Source organism: Trachypithecus francoisi, unplaced genomic scaffold, assembly GCF_009764315.1.
Source record: "Trachypithecus francoisi isolate TF-2019V2 unplaced genomic scaffold, Tfra_2.0 Lachesis_group3, whole genome shotgun sequence".
NCBI classification, from domain to species: domain Eukaryota; kingdom Metazoa; phylum Chordata; class Mammalia; order Primates; family Cercopithecidae; genus Trachypithecus; species Trachypithecus francoisi.
Window position 1 is genome coordinate 150,746,130 of NW_022681468.1, and position 15,771 is coordinate 150,761,900.

At 37.0% G+C, this 15,771-nt stretch overlaps 1 protein-coding gene across 3 annotated transcripts in view; it reads left to right on the forward strand.

Annotated features, from left to right (window-relative positions):
- FSIP1 (fibrous sheath interacting protein 1) overlaps positions 1-15,771 on the forward strand; it is a 201,369-nt gene that overhangs the window by 123,150 nt on the left and 62,448 nt on the right. The gene's annotated exons all lie outside the window — the stretch shown is intronic.

Below are 15,771 nucleotides of genomic sequence, written 5' to 3' on the forward strand. Positions count from 1 at the left end.
GTGGTTTTCATTTGCATTTCTCTGATGGCGAGTGATGATGAGCATTTTTTCATGTGTCTGTTGGCTGTATGAATGTCTTCTTTTGAGAAATGTCTGTTCATATCCTTTGCCCACTTTTTGATGGGGTTGTTTGTTTTTTTCTTGTATATTTGTTTGAGTTCTTTGTAGATTCTGGATATTAGCCCTTTGTCAGATGAGTAGGTTGCAAAAATTTTCTCCCATTCTGTAGGTTGCCTGTTCACTCTGATGGTAGTTTCTTTTGCTGTGCAAAAGCTCTTTAGTTTAATTAGATCCCAAGTGTCAATTTTTGCTTTTGCTGACTAGGCCATCTTTTCACAGCCCCCACTGTCTTGAGATAGGAAGAGCTGAGAGGCAGATTTAGGGTGGAGCTGAAGAATGGAAATCTCTAGAGTTTGCTTACAGGAGCAGATGTAAACCTCCCAGTAATAAGTGTGCTTCTTGGCTCTTTTATGCTGGTATGAGTTTAGGCTGGCCTACTTTAAAACGGACATCTATTTTTATAGGAAACTCATGGAATGTCTGGAATTCTGCTTAGAAAAAGGAATCTGCATCCTGCTGTGAAGGAGCAAAGTACTCGCTTTTTGTTAGTTGTGGTCTTAAGACTTCAATTCCAAAGGCATCCTAAAAATTGGACATGATTGACTCTGAAGTTCAGTGCTGCCTCTAAGAAAACATGAGAACACTTAGACATGGAGCAGTGGAAAGTGAGGGACTCTATATAGTTTGAAAAATTAAAAAATTTGGGTTCATTCACTTTAATATTGTGATTTAACTGGTTGTTTTGTCATTCTGTTTTATTTTGAAACTATTTACTTTATGAAGCTTTCCATATGAATATTTATTTTCGCTTTGAAAAAGTTTAAACAATTGGGAGTTTAATTATTACCTCTGTGACATTCTAGTACTTCCTATAAATGAGTGCCAGAACGAATGGCTGAAAAAATAGTTCATAATCATTCATGAAAATAACAATATTGAAATCATAAGAATAACTTTATTTGGAATCTTTTCTTATTTTTTTCGTGTCACTATTAAAACTACTTCTTGTAAATTGCAGACTTACAGATAATGTTAGTCTTTCCAAGTCTTGAAGATGCCATTCTGCCATATATGCTAGTCAGAAACTCAGCTGGCTAGAGTTTTAGTCACGCACAGAGGTTTATCTTATTTTGTTTTTCAGCACAGTTCACCATTTTCACTTTAAGGAAACACAGAATGACAGATTAACATAGTTGATTAACGCAGAGTTTCTTGCTTCACTGTTTATACCCTTTATTATTAACCAGAGGCTCCAAATTGCTGATGCAGTATTTTATTTAATTTTTAAGTTTACTGGAGTTAATAAGTGAGATTCTTCTAACAGTTTCATTTTCCACATTGTGAATATAATCCCTCTGGGAAATATAAGAATCCAAGAAAAAAAGGAAATTTGGTGTTTTTCTTGCTTAATCATTATCTTGTAAGAATCTACAGAGAAAAGCAGCTCTTGTACTCTGAGGGAGTTTTTTTTAAAGTGGCTTTTGTTTAGCTCTCTGTGGCATGGCTCAGAAGAAAACCTGTTTGTTCTTTTAATAGCTCCACCCACCCCTGCACTTTTATTCAGTATAAGTAATTAAAACTTTACTCTTTTTTTTTACTAGTAGACAAAATTATCAAATATCCATAGTAAAAATCTTGAAATCTATGGATGTGGGTTGGTGGGAAAGGAAAGCTCTTTTTGGTGTTGGTAAGATAAAGAGTAATTGACTTTGCCACTGCCTTAGTCTGTGACCTTAGGGAAAAACCATTTTCCGTTTTCTCATTACAAACTTAGACTATCTTTCCATTAAATTAGTGTTAAGTGGTACCCTGTGTGTCTACTTCATGACTAAATAACTTCTGCAAATAAAGAAAAGTAATATTTTGTTATTTATTAGATAGGTATTTTATCTTACATATTTCTTTTGAAAAAGTAGGGGATGAGTTAGAAATCAATTCATAAACTAGTTTGGACTTCCTCCTCAGTACAGTTAAAGTAACTCTTTTGAGCTCATTCAGGCATTGATTTAGGATCTAATAACCAATAAATAAGGCAGTCTTTCCTCTTAAGCACCTTTTTTTATAGTGTGGAATGAGAATCAGAGTAAGGAAGAATGTATATGAAAATGTCTTGTCTGTGTTGTAGGAGGGATTCAAGTGTTATGGGAGCCCAAAAAATGTAGTAATTAATTTTCCCTGGATGTAGCTGGGATCATGCTAATGAATGAAGCTTTCGGTGGGAGTGGTGGGAGAAGGGGAAGGCTTAATAGAAGGTGTGACTTGCAACAAATATTTAAGGAATTTTTATTGCACAGCCCCAAAAATGGACACCCTTGCATACGTTAGAGAGCCGGGTAAACAGCATGATGTCTGTGCTCTCATGGAGCTTATATTCTAGTGGGAGGAAATAGCTACATTAAAAAATTAGGTAGTATTTTTACAGTTAGAGAGAGGGAGATCATTTCCAGGCATCCCCTTTCCCCTAGGATGGATCTTTTGTGCTTTGAGGAAGGTCAACAAGCACATGTGGAGGGGGTGGGGCTTAGTGTTGCTTGGAAGGAGGGACACCTCTCCCTGGTAATAGGAGGGACAAAGGGACACTGGAAATGGATGCTCCAAGGTTTGTAACTTGATGGCGGGCCTTGGGCAAACTCTTACCTAAAGGGTTTTGTTTTCCCAGTGAAATGTCAGGTGATTGTCTGAGGTTGGGGTCAGGAGTGTGTGTTGGGGTGGTTGAAGGAGAGAAGAGCAGGTATGAAATAGCTGTCTGAAACAGGAGTGCACACTTATGAGAAATGTAGCAGCCTTACGTGTCCATTTGGGGTAGTGATAATGAATCTGAAATAAAATAAATCTGCTTGCTTATATGATTTTTCTCTATGAATATTCATCTCCTATGCTACAGGTTGATTGCTGGATTTTGCTGTAGTCCTAAAGGACGGAGCTTTTGATTGGCTGCAAATACATTTGATGAATGGATGGATTCTTGACCAATTTTATATAGGTCTGAGGGAGCTTAAATTTTTCCTTTAAAAACCCTTTAAAATGTGCTCATTTAGTAAAAATTTTAACAGATTTCTTAATTCTAATTCTTTTCAAGCGTAAAGAATTTTGTAATTTGACATAAAAAATATGACTCACTCACTTTTCAATTGACTTATCAATTCATTAGTTGCTTTTCTAAGTGGAATTAATTACCTTAGGTGAAACAGCTATTGCAGCATATTTTTAGTTTTTGAAGACTAAAATAATTTTAGGAGTATTAAAAAACCCTGCTTTCTTGCCAGTGCTGTCTAAATGTGAAGACCCTTCCCCCACCCACCCTGGCCCGTTACGCTGAGGGCTGTACTGCTCTCTGCATTTGTTTCTTTTAACAGCCCTTTAATGTTTTCAATTCAAAAAGCTTTTAGTTACCATTAGGAATGGATCCAAAATCAGTGACAGAAATTAATAAACAATACCTTTGAACAATGCTTTGTTACATTCCATTGCACAATATCTGTCTGCATGAAATTCTTTTCTTGCCCATGAAGTCGAGTTTAAATAGAGCATAGTATCACTGAATAATGCCTGTAAGAAACATTTTAAAAACCTAGTTATCCCTTTGAGACTTTTGTCTATTTCCTTTTTTATCTCCTCTTGGACAGTATTTTATCCTGGAAATTAATTCTGCAACCCCTTTTGTTTCACACCTTATTTTTCTCAATACGTTGCACATTGTTACTTCTGCCCAAGTTACCTTCAATGAAAATGGTTTAGTCCATTTTCGTTCCTAACCTTATATTATAAGGCTGTATTATGAGTGTGCCAAGTACAGTTCCTATTGTTTTGATTTGAATATAACTGCAGCTACCATAGAGGTCTAAGGGAATTTTCATTACCTTCCCTTTACTCCATGTCAGAGTTAAATTGGACTGGGTATTGAGTTGGATATATTTACTGTAGATTTGAATACACATAGACAGATATAGAGGTTATTTGTATCTGTTTAGATACAATTAAGATTTATATACTTATTTATATTTATATCTTATGTTCTCTGGGGAGTAAATTTCTTCCCTTGTGATGTCAATTATTTGTGGTATACTTAGCAATTCACTGTTGGTGAATCTGTAGGTTTTGTTGAAAACATATACACAAGTGTCAGTGTGTTTAGTAATGTCCTCTACTCATTTTCAAGTAGGAAGAAGTCGAATTAAATTTCCTCACTATTGTATGGTAGTTAGGGGATTTGAAAACAACAATAATAGATAACAATAATAAACAACAATAGAACAGTAAGGGATTTTTTATTTTGTGCATTATGAATCTTTTTATTTTGGGCAGAACTAATTTTTTCAGAAGAAGATTTTAAACAAGAAAGCTTGTTTGAGTTTAGCAAGGTTTGAGTTTAGCAAGCTTTAAACATGTCATTTTGGGTTTTTGCTAGTTGTTTTGCCAGTGAGAAAATGCATAGAATATATGAGGCAGTAATGCTTTAGCTGTGTTTTGATTTATGGTCTCTTATTTTATGACATCATATTCGTTTGTATATGCAATCAGCAGTGAATTGTTTGCTTTTCCTGAGTGCTATTTAATAGGATTCACACTTGCATTCTGTTACCAAATTAATGGACTTTCTTTTAAAGTTAATACAAAGCATTAATTGTAATACTTTTTTTTTTCGATGACTTAGTGGGTTTTTCTTAACCTTACAGTCTAGTGTTGGATAGTAAGATAATCATCCCTATCTAACTGAGGCAGAAGGAAGTCGATTTGATTTCTCAGTACTGTTGAGTACTGTTGAGTACTGTTGAGTGTGGAAGGCTGGAGAAGACCTCATTGCTGATTAATGTATCCACCTCATTATTTTTCATTGAGCAACACTGTGCAAATTAATTGAGAGTTGCAGGGCCTGTGACTATATATCCTTAATTTCCAGAACGTCTGTTACTTCAAAACATCTTATCTGCTAAATCTTTCCTCCTCCTTTTTTGGGTAGATAATGGAACTATAAAAGAACTCTTCTAAAGAACCCTTCTAGATGCTGGGTTTTCAACTTCCCTAAACTTTATACTTGTAGATAAACTTTAAAACTTTATAATTTTGAGGGGCTTGATTACGTTTATTTTAGGTATGGCACATCTAGACTCCTGCTAACTAGTATAACTTTATTAATTAATATTTTAAAATAATACAACTTGCCTAGATTTTTGCTTGAGTGCCTTTGTATAACGATCTTCCTCCCCTCCTCACAGCCCTTTCCCCCACTCCCACTTTAGCCAGAAAGAGAGGTAAAAGCAGTTGAACATTAGAAAAGAAGTCTTTTAATGTTGTAGTCAACTGTATTTCTGAAGATACTGCCCTGCTTCTAGTTAGTCCTGTGACTCATTCATTTGCGTTATAGTACTCTTCTGGGGGTGATCTAATAATTTTTCAAAGACATTCTGGCCTGTCCAAGAATATAACCTTTACAATGTTTATGCTGTATTAGAAGGTGTTAATGGAATGCAAGAGAGTAGGCTCCTGAATGGCTGATTAAATAAATATTTTTATATCCTCAAGTAATGTTAAAACCATGCAGTCTCAGTGGAAAAAAAGGGTGACTTCCAGCTGGGCAGAACTCTGCTTGATATGACCCCAAAATTGTGTACTTAGGAATCTGTATCTTCTTACAGAGGCAATTTTACTCTGGTGTATGACTTGAGGGAAAGAATAAGGTAATAAAGTTAATTAGTTCTGGAATCTATAACCAAAGCCATAGTGCTTTAAGTCTAGATTGTCATATTTTCAGCACTTTGGGCAAAATGAATTTCCACCCATACTGTCCAGAAAAATATATGGTCATCTTTGAATTCAAGGTGAATGAGCCAAATCCATTTGGAATTATTTTCTAATTTTCATATAATTCATATTTTTTCTCAAGGTAATCATGTTATTAGGTCCTAGTATAAAAAATGATCCAAGTAGTAAGATTGTACAAAATAATCTGGGATTGATTTAAGTGGTAAATTTTTTACATTAGCTAAGCTAGGCTCAGATGAGTCAAAATTTGTAGCAGATGCTCTGCTTCCCAATTATCTATCCAGGTCTACTGTATACAGAAAGCCATCTCATCATTTGGATGTGACTTAAGTAGAAGTTAACCCTGTTCTATATATTGAAATAGAGTTCATTAAGAAAATAAATGGGAGAAAAAATTGCCAGGGAAATATTTAGCTCCTTAATATTTTAAAGTCCCTAGTTTGCATACCAACAATCTAGTGTGTTTTTCCACTAGAGAAGTCAAAAGCTGTTCAGATGGTTAATTTTCTTACTATTGCATTTAATTAATTAATTAATTAATTAATTTATTGGAGACACAGTCTCTCTCTGTTGCCCAGGCTGGAGTGCAGTGGTGTGATCTTGGCTCACTGCAACCTCCATCCTTGGGTTCAAGTGATTCTTCTGCCTGAGCCCCCTGATTAGCTTGGATTACAGGTGTGTGCCACCACACCCAACTAATTTTTGTATTTTTAGTAGAGATGGGGTTTCACCATTTTGACCAGGCTGATCTCGAACTCCTGACCTCAGGTAATCCGCCTGCCTCAACCTCCCAAAGTGCTGGGAAAATCACAGGTGTGAGCCACCATGCCCAACCAATTATTGCTTTAAGATTAAGGTGTGTACTTCACATAAGAAAATTCACTAAAATTCAGCATGCAGATATTAAAAATTTAGATAATACTAATTTCCAGTTTTCTTATTCTAAATAAATAAAATGTTACTCTAAATAATCTTTTGTTTTAACCCAGTAAGTTGTTACTTGTGTACTTTATCTCTTGGACTGTTATCAGCCATTTTTCATTTAGGCTAGAAAGTACATTAATTTTACTGAAATCTGCCAAAAGTTACTTGCTGATTGAAGAAATCTAATTGTAAGATTTATAATCAAGGAATTGATCCACTGATTTATATTCAATTAAAACTATTGCAACATCATAAATACTCAGTGATCTCTCCTCCCCCTACCCTTTTCTGATGAATTCAATTCAACTAACCTTTCTTGAGCCCTATTGGAATGTCCTGTAGGGTAGAGAATATATAAGAGATGCCTGCATTTACGGAGTGCTTCTGTCTGGGAGGAGATTGTTCTCTCTCTCTAGCCATGGGGACAGAACTCAAGGACATGTTGCCCCTTTCTTCACCCTCTCTAGCCTCACCTAGGAGGTGGGGCTGCTAATCCACTGGTTGAAACTACGGGTAGCAGTGTGCTACTTTTTACTTACTATGTTGTCTAGGCAGAAATGTAGGCCCCTCCTTCTCTCTTTCCTCTCTCAATCCTAGGGCATGCTGGTCATTCTTGCCTTTGGAGTTAGTTGGAGGCTGGCTATTTTTCTGTTTTCCCATAGATGGGTACAGGTTTTGTGAGGATGGGGTGGTGGGATAGAAGTAAAAAAGAAGTCACACTACATCATGTGTTTATTTCCTATTTCGAAATGATCCTTGGACTTAGAGATACTGCATATTTAGAAAACATTTCAGAATTATGATTAAATTCCTGCTATCATAACAGTACCCATAATGACACTGGATTTTCTACATTATTACATTCCAATTTTAGAAGCAAAATTGCAGTAAAAATTCCAGAATGAACATGTTATAGTCTTATACACACTGATAAAGCTCTCATATTTATTCCTGTAATTATCTTTATTTATTATATATGAGGAATTAACCAGTCACAAATAAAAAGGGGCAAAAAGAGGCCAAGGAAGTCCAGGAAGCATTTGAAAAGCCATTGCTTTTTTTTTTTTTTTTTTAAAAAACAAATAACAGCTTTATTGAGATATCTCAAATATAGTGAAGTCCACTTTTTAAAAAGTGTGCAATTTAGTGGTATTTATTGTACTCACAGAGGGGCATCCTTCACCACTATCAAATACTGGAATACTTTTTTTACCCTCAAAAGAAACCTTATATCCGTTAGCGGTCACTCCCCATTTCATGGCATAACAACTGATTTTTCTGCCTCTATGGATTTTCATAGCCTGGCCATTTCATATCCATGGAATTATACAATATGTGGTCTTTGATGTTTAGTTTCTTTCACTTTGCATAATGTTTTCAAAGTTCATCAATTTTGTAGCATGTATTAGTACTTCACTCCTTTTTATTGCCAAATAATATTTCACGGTATGGATGTACCACATTTTGTTTACTCAGTAGTCACTTGGATGTTTGGATTGTTTCCACCTTTTGGCGATTATGAATAATGCTGCTATGAACATTGGTATACTAATTTTCATATGGACGTGTTTTTAGTTATCTTGGGTGTATACTTAGGGGTGGAATTTCTGGGTCATATGGCAACTCGATGTTTTGCTTTTTGAAGAATCCATTGGCTTTTTTTTTTCTTTCTTTCTTTCTTTTTTTTGAGACAGAGTCTTGCTCTGTTGCCCAGGCTGGAGTGCAGTGACGCGATCTCGGCTCACTGCAAGCTCCGCCTCCCGGGTTCACACCATTCTCCTGCCTCAGCCTCCCGAGTAGCTGGGACTACAGGTGCCTGCCACCACGCCTGGCTAATTTTTTGTATTTTTAGTAGAGACGGGGTTTCACCATGTTAGCCAGGATGATCTCGATCTCCTGACTTTGGGATCCACCTGCCTCAGCCTTCTAAAGTGCTGGGATTACAGGCATGAGCCACTGCGCCCAGCCAATCCCTTGACTTTTAATACAACTTCTAAATAGGAAGGAGTCAAATATATGCAAGATTTTGGAATTAGATCATTTGGGATGAGCTACGTATTGCTATATCTATCTTAAAAATCTGATTTTAGTATAACATTCTTATTTTGTAATTATAGAGAATTTAGGCAAACTTAAGTTATCTTTATTAAATAAATAGATTATCATGTCTGCTTAGGCCAGGTGCAGTGACTCACGCCTGAAATCCCAGCACTTTGGGAGGCTAAGGCAGGCGGATCACCTGAGATCAGAAGTTCGAGACCAGCCTGGCCAACATGGTGAAAACCCGTCTCTGCTAAAAATACAAAAATTAACTGGGCGTGGTGGCAGGCACCTGTAATTCCAGCTACTCAGGAGGCTGAGGCAGGAGAATTACTTGAACCTGGGAGGCGGCTGCAGTGAGCTGAGATCGCACCACGACACTCCAGCCTGGGTGGCAGCGAGAATCCATTAAAAAAAAAAAAAATCCTGTCTGCTTAGGCTGAAAGATAAGTCAGATTTCCTTATATAATATTAGTTAATTTGCATTGATTATTCATATTTAATTGCCTAAAATGGTAACCTGAAAACTAATGTTAATAGATTCCTCATTTTTTAAAGGACAAGCTAAAAAACACAGAATAATTATTAAAAATTGTGGAAATGTAGTCACCCATTTTATTTTATATTAAAAGTACACAGTTAATACTCTTGTTAAGTTGCAAATTAAGTTAGTGTCACAGCGTTTTTGTTTTGACCATCCCTCACTGGCCCTACTATATATACTGTTCTCAAATGGATGTCCCAAACCTTGAGGCATTTTTAGAATTTTTTTGTTGAAGACTTCTTTCCTGTTTCTTTGTACAGTCATCCCAGTCTTCAGTAACTTTCTTTTTACCCCAAATTTATGATTTTTGACCTGGTCTTACACTCTTCAGTCCACATCAGCTCGTGATGATTTTTATTAATACTGATTTTATGACCAGAGGGTAGAGACTTTGGTTGTTTTCATTTTCATGTCCTCCAGGATAACACAATGGTGGCATATCCTGGGTGCTACCAATGTGTTTGTTTTATGAATAAGTGAAAGAATGAATGGAATTTGGTACTGTACCATATGATTTTCAAGAAGGAGGAATGGAGTAACATTTTATTTGCTATTTGTACAAACATTATTTAAGCCTCCTCAAAAATGGGAAGTTGATTACTGCTTTAAAGGTGTGCCAAGTTTTTCTCCAAGAACAGAAGAAATAGAAAAATAGATTAAAATTTTTTGCTGAAGATGAAGACAATAGAAATAAACATATTGTTTTGGTTGGAGAGTGTTTTTGGGTCATAATATCAATTGAACGTGGTGACCATGTGGATCAAATACAATGTGTGCGAAGTCACTTTCTAAATTGTGTAATCCTGTCCCTGATTTTTTCTTTGAACTTCTTTCCAAGTTGAAGACATGAGGTCTTTGGTATGAAATAGATCTACATAGGAAGACTGAGTTGATTCTTTCTATTGATCCTGAGCTGGATTACTGCTCCCCTCTCTCCACTTAAGTGAGCTCTCTCATACAGAGAGTGAGCCTTGTCTCAGAGTGTAGCAAAGGTCCTGAGGTGTGGTGTACTCCATCTTCCCTGGGAAATGCCTAGTCTTTGAGACCTGTGTTAGCACATCGCAGAGAGTTTGGGGAAGGGTCCCAGGTGCTGCTTTCCACAGAAGATGCTGTTTTGGCTGGCTATAAGCATTATCAGTGAAATTTGTAGCTTTTGATTGGTGAACAGATCTGGGAACCACAAGGCCTGGGCTCAGTTTGCCTTTGTCAGCAACACACACGGGCCCTCAACCTGTCTCCTTTTTCTTCTCTGCAAATGATGGCGTGAAATGGAGGCACACATGATCCTCTGAGTTTGAGTAGTTAAGAATAAATGATTGCCTTGTTCTTATAAACATTTTTTGATTTTTCTCTTTTAAAATATTAATAGTTCAGAACATTTCCAAAAAATGTCACTTCCTTTAGCAAATTTCTGTTGTCTTTTGCATATTAATGCAAGTCCCCAAGATTGTGTCAGTGAGAACTCGTGGGTAACAGAGTGCTTTCCACGTAACTCTTTTGATACTCACAAAGACTGTATGGGGTAAGTTATTCTGCTGACTTTATTGATGAAGAAATTGAGGCTTATATTGATACAAACAATTTCCCTAAGTCTCCAGCGAGTAAGAAGCAGAGTCAGAGTTTGAACCCAGGTCTTTTGCTTTCAAGTGCCACACTCTCAGACAATCGTTAGTTTTACAGGAAGGAGGTTGGAAGTCCTAGAGGTGTCAAAAAGCCAGAAAGAGGACAAGATTTAGAACAAGATTACCTAGGTTTGTAACTTCGTTTTGATTTTACTTTCATTGGCACTGTAGGTATAAGGAATATTGTACACCTTTAAGTAACACTATGATAATAATAACTTAACTTTGTAAGTTGTTTACAAATGGCCTATGGAATACTCAAGGCTGAGAAGCATAGTATTAAAGCATTATGCTATTGAAGCCTTTTTCTTCCTTACATTCTTGTCTGAACTGTGACCACAAACTTAATTGGCTTCCCAGCCTCCCCTCACTCCCTTCCCTAGTCCACTCTGCTTGGTACCGACAAACATCTTTTTAGGGTTCAGACCTATTCATGTCTTCCCCTCCTTTGTGTACAGATGTTTTCATCTGGCATTCAGAGCCCTTTGAAATATGCACAGCTGCCCTTTCAGCCTCATCTAATCGATAGTTCCCATTCTAGTTATGTGATTCTATATTGAATTCTTCCCAAACACATCTTTTAATCATGTTACATTTATTAATTTTCTTTGTCTATGTGCAACAGAAATAGTTGCATTTAGTGCCTTGGTGAGTGATCCTTGTTCTTGGAACAGTGGAAAGATCCAAAGAAACCTGCCTGAGATTCTGTGTCCTATCCTAAGATCTTTTCAAAATATATCATAGTCTTCCTCTAGGTTGACCCACGCACCTTCCTCCCAGTAGAGCATCTGAATGAGGATGGAGTTTCTCTAGGTTGGTTCATAAAACGTAGCTGCATACCAGCAACTAGGATTTTAAATAAGGATATTGAAACTTGAGAGTTTAAGAAACTTATCCAAGGTTTCACAGGTTTTGAGTTTTGGAGCCGTGATTTTCAGAGCCTCAGTCATTACAACACTGAACTTTGTAGTGGGCATTCAATAAATGTTTGCTGAGTGAATGAATGAATGAATGACTGGATTGTCAGTCTTATTAGAATGTTGGATCGGCAGAAGAATTGATTGGGTGATTGCGTCTGCACAGAAGAGTTACATTTTGAGGCTTGTTTTTCTGAAAAATATTCTAGGATGAAAATGTCCTTGTGATATAATAGGTCTCTAGTTCAGTACATTTGTCCATAAAAGCTAACAGCTACTGGAGGAGAGGGATGGTATATATCCATGAAGACCCTTAAGAAATCCCTACCGCGATTAGGGCCTATAATTCTACTAACTGAGCCGAGGTATAAAAAAAAAAAAAAAAAAAAAGAAATCCCTATAAGTTTACATTTCTTTTCCAGAAGGGAATGTTTTCATATAACAAAGTCTACAATAGGTTTTAAATTCTCTTTTCATATAGTATTCCTTCTCACCATTGCCAATAAGGAGAAAAAAGATACTGGGAAAACTTCAGTTTGAGGGAACACAAAAGACATGGAATTTCCTTGGGATTTTTCTCGAAGTTTTATCAACTTCCATACCCTAATATACTTTGGTCGATGAAAGTGATGAGAAATAGAGAATGCCAGCTTAAGCAATAGCACATAATTATAAATGTTTTGATGTTTTTCACTGATTATTGGAGAAACCATCTTTTTATCAGCTGGTGTGTCTTTTTCCAGAAGACACGTGATTTCATGATTTGCCTTTAAGCCTCTGGGCAGACAAATCTCCCTTTAAAGGAAAGGAATTTACATGATCGGAAGATAAGCCAGTTTTTTTTTTTGCCATTCATCATTTACCATACTTGGGGTCACGGAATTTTGTTTCCCATTTAGTCCATGAGCACATGAGAATCACTGGTCACAGGTCTTCCTGACTGACGTGGTTGTCCTTGTGAACTAGCTCCACCCAGCCAGTAGTCCCTGCAACTGCTGACAAATGGACATACGTGTTGTATCTGAGAGAATATATGCTCTTGCTTCCTCTTAAAACTTCTGAAGGGGTTGTCTTTGCTCTTCCTGGGCAGACTGAATTGATTTATGCTCTCTCAAAGGGCTCTAGCAGTTTGTCTATAAATGATCCATTTAAAATTTCTGCTGAGTTGCAGTATTTCAAACATTTAGTACACATGTATCACATAACGATGTTTTGGTCATTGATGGACTGCATATACGATGGTGGTCCCATAAGATTATAATGGAGATGAAAAGTTCCTATCACCTAGTGACTAGGTAGCTGTTGTAACATCATAGCACAACAGGTTACTCATGTTTGTGGTGAAGCTGGTGTACTATGCTGCCATTCGTATAAAGGTGTGGCACATACAATTATGCATAGTATGTGCTTGATAGTGATAATAAATGACTGTTACTGGTTTATGTATTTACTATACTATACTTTTAATCATTAGTTTAGAGTCTTATTAAAAAAATAAATTAACTGCAAAGCAACCTCGAGCAGGTCCTTCAGGAAGAATTCCAGAAGAAGACATTGTTGTTATAGGAGATGACAGCTCCAGGCCTGTTACTTCCCCTGAAGAGCTTCCAGTGGGACAAGATGTGGAGTGGAAGACAGTGATATTGATGATCCTGACCCTATGTAGGCCTAGGCTAATGTGTGTGTTTCATATTTAGTTTTTAACAAAACAATTTAAAAGTAAAAAAAAATTTAAAAATAGTGTTATTAGTCTGTTTTCACACTGCTGATAAAGACATACCCGAGACGGGGCAATTTACAAAAGAAAGAGGTTTAATTGGACTTACAGTTCCACGTGGCTGGGGAAGCCCCACAATCATGGCGGAAGGCAGGGAGGAGCAAGTCCCATCTTATGTGGATGGCAGCAGGCAAAGAGAGAGGGCTTGTGCAAGGAAATTCCCTCTTTTAAAACTATCAGATCTCGTGAGACTCATTCGCTGTCATGAGAACAGCATGGGAAAGACCTGACCCCATGATTCAATTATCTCCCACCAGGTCCCTCCCACAACAGGTGGAAATTATCTCCCGCCAGGTCCCTCCCACAACAGGTGGGAATTATCTCCCGCCAGGTCCCTCCCACAACAGGTGGGAATTATCTCCCACCAGGTCCCTCCCACAACAGGTGAGAATTATCTCCCACCAGGTCCCTCCCACAACAGGTGAGAATTATCTCCCATCAGGTCCATCCCACAACAGGTGGGAATTATCTCCCACCAGGTCCCTGCCACAACAGGTGGGAATTATGGGAGCTACAAGATGAAATTTGGGCAGGGACACAGAGCCAAACCATATCAAATGGAAAAAAGTTTATTGAATTAGGATATAAAGAATGAAGGTATTTCTGTACAGCTAATGTGTTTGTGTTTTAAACTAAATGGTATTACCAAGACAGTAAAGTTTTAAAAAATGTAAAAGTTTAGAAGGTAAAAATATTATGGTAAGCTAATTCACTATTCACTATTCACTATTAATTCACTATTGAATTAATTCACTATTGAAGAAAGAAATATTTAAAAAATAAATTTAGTGTGGCCTAAGTGTACAGTGTTTATAAAATATACATTAGTATATAGTAATGTCCTGGGCCTTGACTTTCACTCACCACTCACCCAGAGCAAGCTCCATTCATGGTAAGTGCCCTAATCAGTACTCAGGCATACCATTTTTCGTTTTTGAGGTGTTTTTTGAGACAAAGGGTGGCTCTGTCACACAGGCTACGGTGTGGTGGCATGATCTCCACTCACTGTAACCTCTGCCTCTCAGGCTCAAGTCATCCTTCCACCTCAGCCTCTCAAGTAGCTGGGAGTACAGGCAACACCACCACGCCTGGGTAATTTTTGTATTTTTTTGTAGAGACAGAGTTTTGCCATGTTGTTTAGGCTGATCTCAAACTCATGGGCTCAAGCGGTCCACCCACCTCAACCTCCCAAAGTGCTGTGATTACAGGCATGAGCCACTGTATCCAGCCTGCATACCATTTAAAAAAATGTTTTTGACTGTACCTTTTCTGTGTTTAGATATACAAATATTTACCATTTTGTTATAATTGCCTACAGTAATCAATGCAGTAACATGGTGTACAGGTTTGTAGCCCAGGAGTAATAGGTTATGTCGTATAGCCTAGGTGTATAGTAGGCTACACCGTCTAGGTTTGCGTACAACAAATGAAATAACAAAGACTTAGAAAAAAGTGTTTGAGAAATTTCACAGATAAGATTACTTTGTGTTTGCTTTTGAACTTATTGGAATTATATCCAGTAGAAAGGAAGCCTGCTAGATAAGTAGGATCCAAGATTAAGAAAAAAAATGGAAAGAAAAGTTTAGGTAGATGAAACCTTTTGATTTCAAATCAAAATGTGCAAAATCCACAACAAATTTTTATTTCAACAGCTCTTAGTCCTATATATATAAGTTGAACTTGCTTCTATAAATACAGATGCAAGTTCAAAATATATAACTAACAAAGTACTGCTCTGAATGTAACAAATGTTTAGAATTAACTTTTAATCAAAACATCACTTCTTGCTCTCTTAATAAATGTACTGGAAAGCATTTATCTGAGTAAACGAGTTGAAGTTTTATTCCAAAGGACTGAGAATTAAACTTCATTCTTGAATAGCACTAGCATTCTTTTTTAAAATGGTAATATTTAGCCCTATCCTCCCCTTCAGACTTAACTTTACAGAAAGCAACAGTGTGGGCTCTGAGGCTGAGCTGGAAGGGAACTATGGAGGTCATCTATTCTAATAGTTTCTCAAGCCACTTAGAGTCACACAGCTGGTTATTGACATTTATGGGAGTGCAATTCATGCCTCCTGCCTGGGAAGAAAAACATCTCTTCCATTCACGCCTTTATTTGTCC